The 10,895-nt window shown below is 47.1% G+C and overlaps 1 long non-coding RNA gene across 1 annotated transcript; it reads left to right on the forward strand.

Annotated features, from left to right (window-relative positions):
* Nucleotides 1-876: 876 nt before the first annotated feature.
* On the forward strand, nt 877-5,701 carry LOC115191193 (uncharacterized). The gene is made up of 3 exons (XR_003877575.1): nt 877-1,092; nt 3,748-4,522; nt 4,975-5,701. It is a non-coding gene; the product is annotated as an uncharacterized LOC115191193 (long non-coding RNA).
* Nucleotides 5,702-10,895: the final 5,194 nt, after the last annotated feature.

Here is a 10,895-nt window from a genome sequence, read left to right on the forward strand (position 1 = left end):
TGTGATAAGGTGGCAATGTGTAGTGGGAGTCGCATGACTTCAGTGTGTGTATATATGACTTCAGAAAGTATTCACCCCTTGACTTTTTCCACATTTTGTTGTGTTACAGCCTGAATTGGATTAAATTTAGATTTTGTGTTACTTGCCTACACACAATACCCCATAATGTCAAAGTGGAATTGTGAAAAGCTGAAATGTTTTGAGTCAATAAGTATTCAACCCCTTTGCTTTGGCAAGCCTACATAAGTTCAGGAGTAAACATGTGCTTAACCTCTACAGGATCGATGTCCCCCCGGACGGTTGAGCTAACGTGCGCTAATGTGATTAGCATGACGTTGTAATAAGTTGCATGGACTCCCTCTGTGTGTGGTAATAGTGTTTAACATGCTTTTTGAATGACTACCTCATCTTTGTACCCAACACATACAATTATCTGTAAGGTCCCTCAGTTGAGCAGTGAATTTCAAACAGATTCAACCACAAAGACCAGGGAGGTTTTTAATGCCTCGCAGAGAAGGGCACCTATTGGTAGATGGGTAAAAAACAAAACACAAAAGAATAATGTGCAAATATTGTACAGTCCAGGTGTGCAAAGCGATTAGAGGCTTACCCAGAAAGACTCACAGTTGTAATCGATGCCAATGGTGAGATATTTCTGTATTTCATTTTCAATACATTTATAAACATTTATAAAAACATGTTTTCACTTTGTCATTATGGGGTATTGTGAATAAGTGGGTGAACACATTTTTGTTCTTCTATCCATTTTGAATTCAGGCTGTAACACAACTAAATGTGGAATAAGTCAAGGGGTATGAAGGTACTATATGTGTGTGTATGTGTGTGTGTATGTGTGCGTGTGTGTGTGCATGTGCTTGCGTGTGTGTTACTCTGGTCCTGTCTATTGTGCCATCAGGTCGGTGGCCAAACAGGATGCTCTTGGCCGTCGTTGAGGCTACAGTGAGGGGTGACCAGACTTTGTGGATCAGCGAAAATAACAAGACACCACCCTCTGTATCTCACAGGGCTTCCTACGCCTCTCCCCAGGGGCCCTCTCCCCAGGGGCCCTGTTCACCCGTAAGCCTGGTTCTGGTGAGGGCTGACTTCGTCCTGCCTGCCTGGCCTGCTGCCTGAGCACACTCAAAACAATGCTGGGTTTGTTTGGTTGACCCAACTGCTGGCTTGCAGGCCTTGGGTCACTTAGTTGGGTTGTTTTCTTTAAAAACTGCTGGGTTATTGATGCTGGGTGCTGGGTTATTGGTGCTGGGTTATTGGTGATGGGTTATTGATGCTGGGTGCTGGGTTATTGGTGCTGGGTTATTGGTGCTGGGTTATTGGTGCTGGGTTATTGGTGCTGGGTTATTGGTGATGGGTTATTGATGCTGGGTGCTGGGTTATTGGTGCTGGGTTATTGGTGATGGGTTATTGATGCTGGGTGCTGGGTTATTGGTGCTGGGTTATTGATGGTGGGTGCTGGGTTATTGATGCTGGGTGCTGGGTTATTGGTGATGGGTTATTGATGCTGGGTGATGGGTTATTGATGCTGGGTGCTGGGTTATTGATGCTGGGTGCTGGGTTATTGATGCTGGGTGCTGGGTTATTGGTGATGGGTTATTGATGCTGGGTGCTGGGTTATTGGTGCTGGGTGCTGGGTTATTGGTGATGGGTTATTGATGCTGGGTGCTGGGTTATTGGTGCTGGGTGCTGGGTTATTGGTGATGGGTTATTGATGCTGGGTGCTGGGTTATTGGTGCTGGGTGCTGGGTTATTGATGGTGGGTGCTGGGTTATTGATGCTGGGTGCTGGGTTATTGGTGATGGGTTATTGGTGCTGGGTGCTGGGTTATTGGTGCTGGGTGCTGGGTTATTGATGGTGGGTGCTGGGTTATTGATGCTGGGTGCTGGGTTATTGGTGATGGGTTATTGGTGCTGGGTGCTGGGTTATTGGTGATGGGTTATTGATGCTGGGTGCTAGGTTATTGGTGCTGGGTGCTGGGTTATTGATGCTGGGTGCTGGGTTATTGATGCTGGGTTATTGATGCTGGGTGCTGGGTTATTGATGCTGGGTGCTGGGTTATTGGTGATGGGTTATTGATGCTGGGTGCTGGGTTATTGGTGCTGGGTGCTGGGTTATTGGTGATGGGTTATTGATGCTGGGTGCTTGGTTATTGATGCTGGGTTATTGATGCTGGGTGCTGGGTTATTGGTGCTGGGTGCTGGGTTATTGGTGCTGGGTTATTGATGCTGGGTTATTGGTGCTGGGTGCTGGGTTATTGGTGATGGGTTATTGATTCTGGGTGCTGGGTTATTGATGCTGGGTTATTGATGCTGGGTGCTGGGTTATTGGTGCTGGGTGCTGTGTTATTGATGCTGGGTGCTGGGTTATTGGTGCTGGGTGCTGGGTTATTGGTGATGGGTTATTGATGCTGGGTGCTGGGTTATTGGTGCTGGGTGCTGGGTTATTGATGCTGGGTGCTGGGTTATTGATGCTGGGTGCTGGGTTATTGGTGCTGGGTGCTGGGTTATTGGTGCTGGGTGCTGGGTTATTGGTGATGGGTTATTGATTCTGGGTGCTGGGTTATTGATGCTGGGTGCTGGGTTATTGGTGCTGGGTGCTGGGTTATTGGTGATGGGTTATTGATTCTGGGTGCTGGGTTATTGATGCTGGGTTATTGATGCTGGGTGCTGGGTTATTGGTGCTGGGTGCTGGGTTATTGATGCTGGATGCTGGGTTATTGGTGCTGGGTGCTGGGTTATTGGTGATGGGTTATTGATTCTGGGTGCTGGGTTATTGATGCTGGGTTATTGATGCTGGGTGCTGGGTTATTGGTGCTGGGTGCTGGGTTATTGGTGCTGGGTTATTGATGCTGGGTGCTGGGTTATTGGTGCTGGGTGCTGGGTTATTGGTGATGGGTTATTGAGTTATGACCCAGCAGGTCTGATCAGAAGACTGGAGGCATAGTTTAGTAGGCACGTGGCTTTTAGGTAGTTATTTCTAGCCACCGATTAGAGTAAATGTCATTCCTGTTCATCTGTTCCGTTGTATAGTTTTCATATGTTAAGGTTGAACATTTACATTTTTGTAGCTTCAATAAGGTTTATAGAACTGTTGAAATTCCCCAAAAGCCTATGTAAATCCCATTGTTGGGATACGATAAGGAGGTATACCTTATTATGTAATAAGGGGGTATACCTTATTATAATATATAATAAATAATCTTAAAGGTGCAATATGCAGAAATCACTACGCTACTTCCTGGTTGCTAAAATTCGAATAGTTCACCTAATTTCAGTTTATGTGACAAAACAAGCAATGTATAATGTAGAAAATCATTGTACCATCTAAACCGCTATGAAATATATTTTCAATAACAAAAGATATTGCATTTTCAGCTTTTTGAAGCTAGTGAACAAAACCGAATGTAAAATATGCAAAAACAACATTGAACCTATGTTTGGGTAATCCCAACAACCCAATTTGTTAGGTTATTTACACAACCCAACTGGCTGGGTCAAATAACCCAGCGTGCGTTCTGTTCAATATTTACCCAGCGCTGAGTTACCAAATAACCCACATTGGTTTGTTTTTAACTTAGTATTTTTTAGAGTGCAGAATGTTTCCACATCTAGACAGCCATACCTGTTTGATGTACACTGCTACAGCAGGAATACATTTTCTCTAAAATGTCCAACTTTCTCCCTCTCTACCTTTTTCTCTCTGTCTCCCTTCTCCTATCTGTTTGTGTAGACAACAGGGTGTGCCCAGCGCAGCCAGCCCACTCCAGTCCAGTCCAGCCCGGCCAGCCTAGGGCAGCCCATTACAGTACTGATTCTCCTGTTCTTGGCCCCTGGAGAGTCAAGGCAAATAGCCCAGTATTGCTGCAATGGAAAGGAACAGGGCATCATCAATGTGTAACTGGCGGGCTGATAAAGCAGCTAATAACTAAGCCTGCAGCTATTAACCCAAAGAGCCTAGCTACGTGGGGAAACACCCTGTGACGTGTATCCCTGATGAGTCATGAACTTGCCTGGGGTATATACAGTAGGAGGGGATCTATGAGGGAATCTATAGGGAAGCGGGACAAGGTGTTTTGTGGCAATTTTAGCTGATGTGTAGGTTTGACACTGTGCATTACACGATCGGTTCTGACTGACATTTCATTGATTACTCTGTATGGAAATTAACATATTGGTTTGAATATACTTGAATGTCTCTTGTGCATGAGTGTGTACAATAGGTGTAGCTGTCTGAGTTGTGTACTTGTACATGCCTTGGCCGTAATATCACTGACAGAATGTGACGGAAACCAGACCTCACAGAGGCTGGATGTGAGACGGAGGCCAGATCTCACAGAGGCTGGATCTGAGACGGAGGCCAGATCTCACAGAGGCTGGATCTGAGACGGAGGCCAGATCTCACAGAGGCTGGATCTGAGACGGAGGCCAGATCTCACAGAGGCTGGATCTGAGACGGAGGCCAGATCTCACAGAGGCTGAATCTGAGACGGAGGCCAGATCTCTATGTATGTCTACTGCAGTGTGTGTGTATGAATTAGGTGTTGGGTGAAAGACCAGATAGAGATGTTGGTGTGTGTGGGGGGGGACAGACGGAGCTGGAGGGAACTGTTATGTGGGAGGTGTATTTTATTGTGTGTGTGTGTGTGTGTGTGTGTGCGTGTGTGCGTGCGTGCGTGCGTGCGTGTGTGTGCGTGCGTGTGTGTGTCATAGGCAGCCTCGCTGTGTGGAGAAGAAACTGCTTTCTGTATCCATAAGTATCCAGATATCCATGTCCTTTGAAATGTTTGAATCATTGTCAACTATAATGTGATTTGTGGATTCAAATAAAGTATTTTATGTGTGTGTGTGTGTGTGTGTGTGTGTGTGTGTGTGTGTGTGTGTGTGTGTGTGTGTGTGTGTGTGTGTGCATGCGCACACTTGTGTGAATGTGTGTGTGTGTGTGTGTGTCTCCATCCAGTCTCAAATGAGTCCAGACTCCAGGAAAGCCTGTCCCCGTCTGGGCTGGGGCAGAGACCTTGTCACTGGGGGGGTCAGTGGCACACTGCAGCCCTTCTTCCTCTGGATAGACCCCCGGCGGATCCCCCTGGCTCCAGGAAGAACACTTCAAATGAGGGAGCAGGAAGAGCCGGGCCAGGGAACTCTGTAACAGAGGACCTGGAGCAGAGGCCATGCGTAAGAGCACTGACCTTTGCCTGCAGGACTGGAAGTAATGCATGTTGCCCAATGTCTGTGATGCAACCATGGTTTGGTTGCCCTGCCTCGTCAAATTTGAGCATCCTAAACTTTATTGAACTCATCTGTTTTTTGCTGAGCATATTTACCTTTTTTTGATTAGCCTCATTGATTTGAGTGTTTATGTGTGGGTGTGTGACCAACGGTAATTAATGTCACGTTACAGAGAGGTTTTTTGTGGTGAGGACAGTTCACTCACACCACTCATTCTCTGGGCTTATCTTAACACAGGGCTATCTCTTCAAATCAATTGGCCAATGATGACCGGAGAGGACAGGTACTTGTGTCTGCCAACATATATAAAAATAATATTTTGAGTGGGCCTTTAATCAATGCCAATACAGATACCTAGCTAGGTTGTATCTATGTGTCCTATATTGTTCTGTCTCTCTGCCCCTCTCTCTCTCTCTCTCTCGCTCTCTCTCTCTGTCTCTCTCTCTCCCCCTTCTATCTCTCTCTTGTGCTCTTTCTCTCTCTCTCTCCCCCCTCTCTCACTCTGCCTCCCATTTTTAAAATATTTTTCTCTCTTACTCCTATCCTAATACATTGGAGTTGTATTGGACAAATAAAACATCAGATTGGTCACTATGATGCGTGGGTGTGTATGAGTGAGCGTGAGCGTGAGCGGGTGTGTGTTATTTTTAGGTATCTGTGTTGTGTTTTGTGGATTAGCTTTGTTTGTTCAATTTGGGCTAGGGAGTCAGGAGGGAGAGACATAGGTCTGCGCTTACTCTGTTATCCCGGAGTTTGTCTTTGACTAAATAATTAACTTAGTCCTCCAGCTGTAGCTTCTCATGTGTGACAAATTGTGCTGAATAGGAGTTTAGTCACACCATTATAAGAGCTATGTAAACACACTTCAAACACTGGATAATTAATTACAATACTGCCCTGCTGAATTCTATAAGAGTCCTTTTCCCCGTTGGAATAATCTCCCTTGTTTTAAAGCTTTTTATACAGCACAATAATGAATTTTATAAAGCTGTCTTTGATGTGAGTAATAGTTGAAATACCACTTCAGCTTTGATTGCCTGTTTATGATACAATACCATGATGTGCCTCATGATCACTTTCACCGCACCCTGCTGGGCCAACCCACCATTCACATGGTGGCCAATCGTATGGATCTAGCTGCTGATTGACAGCCCATCACAGCCACTCCATAAACCCATGTATCGAGGGGAGTTGCCCTGCCTTCTGCGTATGTGTGTGGTTTATCGAAGGTGTATTTTTAGTGGTTGAGGCGCAGGGATCCCAGGCAGACCCCAGGACCTCTCCCAGTGATAAGCCCGGGCCAAAGTCCGCTAGCCTGGGCCTGGAGAGTGAACAGTACACACACACACACACACACACACACACACACACACACACACACACACACACACACACACTCTCTCTCTCTCTCACAGGGTATACCAGATAAGATGCTGATAGTGTAGGCCTCAGTGGCGACACTGCGTGGTAGGCAGCGAGGACAGAAGTGTGTGTATGTGTGTTGGGTGTAGATAGAGGTAAAGTAGGGGTAGGAGTGGGATGGGGTTAGGTGGAGGTGAGGTTGACGAAGGCACAACAATCGATTCACGACAATGAGACGGTGGGTTCATGTAGGGTTCAGATACCAGGTTAAAGACAAAGAGATGAGTAAGAGAAGGAGAGAGTGGTAGAGATACACAGAGAGAGGTTGTGTACTTTTATGGTTGTCACTGTTGTTTTTGTTGAACATATTTGCTTTGGCAATGCAAGCCCTCTCACTTTTCATGACACTTTATTAATAAAGTTTATTGAATGAAAAGCTGTTCACCCCTGTCACTTATAGTGCTGTTCCTCCTAATGTCGAAACAGTGAAAAAGACAACAAAAACAGAACGAGGAAGTGAGAGGAGAGAAGTGTTTCAATCCAGAGATAGATAGGAAGTACGTCACAATAAGAGAGGGAAGATTCCTGTTTTGAAAGGATGAGCGTATACAGGACAGAGAGAGAGACGGAGAGAGCGAGTGAGAGATAGACATTGAGTGATAGAAAGAAATAGAGAGCGATAGAGAAGGTGAGGCACAGAGACGGAGTAGGAGAGAAGAGATGGAAGCCACAGGAGGAGCAGTGGAAACAATAGGGCTCCATACTGCTCTTTCTTATCTGTCTGGGGCCTTATCCAGAGGGCTGGCTCTGTTAGTGTAACCTCCCTCCATCCCCCTCTCCTTGCGGGCCACTGGACACCCTTATCAGGCCAGGGCTGACGTCAGGCAGGGGCTAGGGAGCAAGGGGGATGGGGGTGGGGGTGGGGGTGGGGGGGGGGGGGAGCAGGGGAGACAGGGGGGGCCGGAGACGGACCCTGATAGTGGGAGAGAGACAGCCTCCTCTGGGCTGTGGGAACCAGGAGGCTGGCCCTCCCCGACCCACTGACCCTGCACGTCCACCACATACAACACACACACCAGTACCAGGGTATGGGCTGGCCCAGTGTATGTCTGTCAGTAGAGCCAGTACCAGGGTATGGGCCGGTCCTGTGTGTCTGTCAATAGAGCCAGTACCAGGGTATGGGCTGGCCCAGTGTATGTCTGTCAGTAGAGCAAGTACCAGGGTATGGTCTGGTCCTGTGTGTCTGTCAATAGAGCCAGTACCAGGGTATGGGCTGGTCCTGTGTGTCTGTCAATAAAGTCAGTACCAGGTTATGGGCTGGTCCAGTGTGTGTCTGTCAATAGAGCCAGTACCAGAGCGTGTTGGTGTGTGTTTGTGTGTTTTTGTCTGTGTTCAGGAGTAATCCCAGCTCCAGACATATCCTGGTGTGTGTGCCTGTGCATCCTAAAACCAGCCCCATAATCCAGATAATGACAGAAATTCTTATGACGGTCATTTTCCAAGTCAGGACCTTTGAACATTACTGAACTAAACACGTACAAAAATATACAAGCTCACTGCATAGCAAAATCCTTTGAACATGTCACTTTGAGTTCTATGCTCTCCCTCTGAACCTCTCAACACACACTCGCTGCAGTGTTATCAAAAATCACACACATACGATAACAAAAAGCAATGATGAATACTTTTATTACATAACTAGTAATGTCTTAACTATTAAACACGTCATCATTTAGAGTGATAAAAATGAAAGGGTACTTATTCTGTCAGGGCTCAGCCCATGCATCTCCGTAAAAGCCTGTGTGGCCTGGGCCATGGGCCGTGAAGGTGCGGTTCTGCCTGGAGTCTGGGCTAGCTAGCTCACCCTGACAGCACAGACGTACTGTCACACCCTGACAGCACAGACATACTGTCACACCCTGACAGCACGGACATACTGTCACACCCTGACAGCACAGACATACTGTCACACCCTGACAGCACAGACATACTGTCACATACCTGTCCTTGTGCTTGTCTCCACCCCCCTCCAGGTGTCGCCTATCTTCCCCATTATCCCCTGGGTATTTATACCTGTGTTTTCTGTCTGTCTGTGCCAGTTCGTCTTGTTGCCAAGTCAACCAGCGGTTTTCTCCTAGCCCTGTTTTTTTTCCAGTCTGTTTTTCTCGTCCTCCTGGTTCTGACCCTTGCCTGTCCTGACTCTGAGCCCGCCTGCCTGACCATTCTGCCTGCCCCTGACCTCGAGCCTGCCTGCTGCCCTGTACCGTTATGGACTCTGCCCTGGCTATGAACTCTTGCCTGTCCCCGACCTGTCTTTTGCCTACCCCTTGGACTATAATAAATATCAGAGCTCAAACCATCTGCCTCCTGTGTCTGCATCTGGGTCTCGCCTTGTGTCGTTATACACACGTAAATTATACTGGGATATAAATCGCTGGAGACGGCTGGGTTAAGGAGGTACTTAGCCCTGAGCTGGGGCATGGCTATTGTCACGTTAGAAATGTTGAAGAACGGAGAGAGACTGTGTGTGTGTTTGTTGGGAGAGGGGTTAACAGGTGCAAGTTGCAAAGAGAGACGGGTAGTGGGGGGTTAAGGTGAAAGTGGCAAAATCTCACATCATTACTTGCAGGTGCAATCCTCCCCAAATACACACTTTCACACAAGGAGGTGCTTGCAATTAACAACTTATGCACTGTCCTTAATCTTTTCAGTGACTATCTCACAAGTCCTAATCACCTGAACACTGAAACAGTCTTCCACAAAGCCTCACAGTATTTTCTATCTCCCATCATTACACTCCTTTCTCCTCAGTGAAAGGAGTGAGAACATCAATCTCTCAGTCTCTCCATATATTCAGGCCCAGCTCCGTCCGGGTCTTCGGGTCCGGGAGATGTTTTCGGAGATGGATCTGTCGGATGAGCGAACGGAGACAATGTTATCTGTGTGTTGTCCTCGATAAGGGGGAAGATTTGTAACGGTTGCCCTGGTACTGTATCAGTCCCTCTGACCTTTCAGACAAACAGGGAGGAGGAAGAGAAGTGTGGCCTTGAACAGCTAGCTGGAGAGAGGGAGAGAATATAGAGAGGGGGAGGCAGAAGGAGGGAGGGGAGGTCAAAATACTGAGTAAAAGAGAGGGAGGCAGCAATTGATAAAGAGACAGAAAGGGGGTGGAGGTGGAAAGAGGTAACAGGGAGGCAGAGAAAGAGAGGGGGAGAGACGGAAGGAGTTGTGTCTCAGAGCTGCTCATTTCCCCTTCTCCACCTACACCTTGTTCTCTCTCTCTCTTTGTCAGCGGCCACCGCGGCCTTGGGTGTAAATAATTGTAGAAGAAGTGAGAGAAAGAGAGGAGGGAACCATAGGAGAGGAAGCAAGGGAGGAGAGAAGAGGTGAACTGGAGGAGCAGAATAGCCTCCTTTCCTTCTCTTGTTCTCTCTTGTTCTGTTTCTGAAATTTTTCTAGGCGTTGGGCCTCAATTTCTACTGTATCTGTTGCGACGACAAGCAACAGACATCTAAAGGATCAGTTTAGATGTGACAGGGCTTACATGGTATTGTATTTACACTGGCATTGCTTTTGTCTCCTTTTGCCCGAAATCCTCAAGTAGATGTTTATAAACTCTACTTGGTATGCGTGGCATACGTATGTATTACAAGAATAAAGATTAGTCACCTCTGAAACAGGAATCCACCACCCTCTAAGACCCTCTTTCTGCCTGTTGAAGTGCCCCCTCAATGCACTCTGTGTGATAGGATAAGCACGGGCCTCATTAGGCTTTTTAATTGGCCGGTTTATTTAGAGTGGGCTGTCTGTGGTCAGATTCCGGACCCGCCTGGCCTCGCGCCAAACTAAAGTAAACTGACATTACGCAGGCCAACTAACAGATCACAGAGTACAACATCCAAACATCATAACCACTATAACAAAGGTGTGTGTGCGAGTGTGTGTGGTGCATGGTGTCTCTCTGAAATGTATAGTGGATTATGTGCCATTGTCAAAGACATTCCTCTCTGAATGTGTCTTCTGGGCTACGAGGTGACTTGCAATATGTAATGTGTGTGTGTTTTAGCGCTCCGTGTGTGCCTGTGGGGCTGTGGCGTCTATAGCTTGCGGGGGATCCATCATAGCTTATCATTGTAAGTAAACATGACAGGCTGGACAAAACATCTTGTAATCCGGCAGACCTGCTATCTACCCACAAAGCATATCTGTGATGATGGAGTGATGTGGCGCTAGGATTGACTAGCCAGAGTCTGAGTGTGTGAGTGGGGGTACACACAAACACACACACAA

Source organism: Salmo trutta, chromosome 1 (genome assembly GCF_901001165.1).
Source record: "Salmo trutta chromosome 1, fSalTru1.1, whole genome shotgun sequence".
Lineage (NCBI taxonomy): Eukaryota > Metazoa > Chordata > Actinopteri > Salmoniformes > Salmonidae > Salmo > Salmo trutta.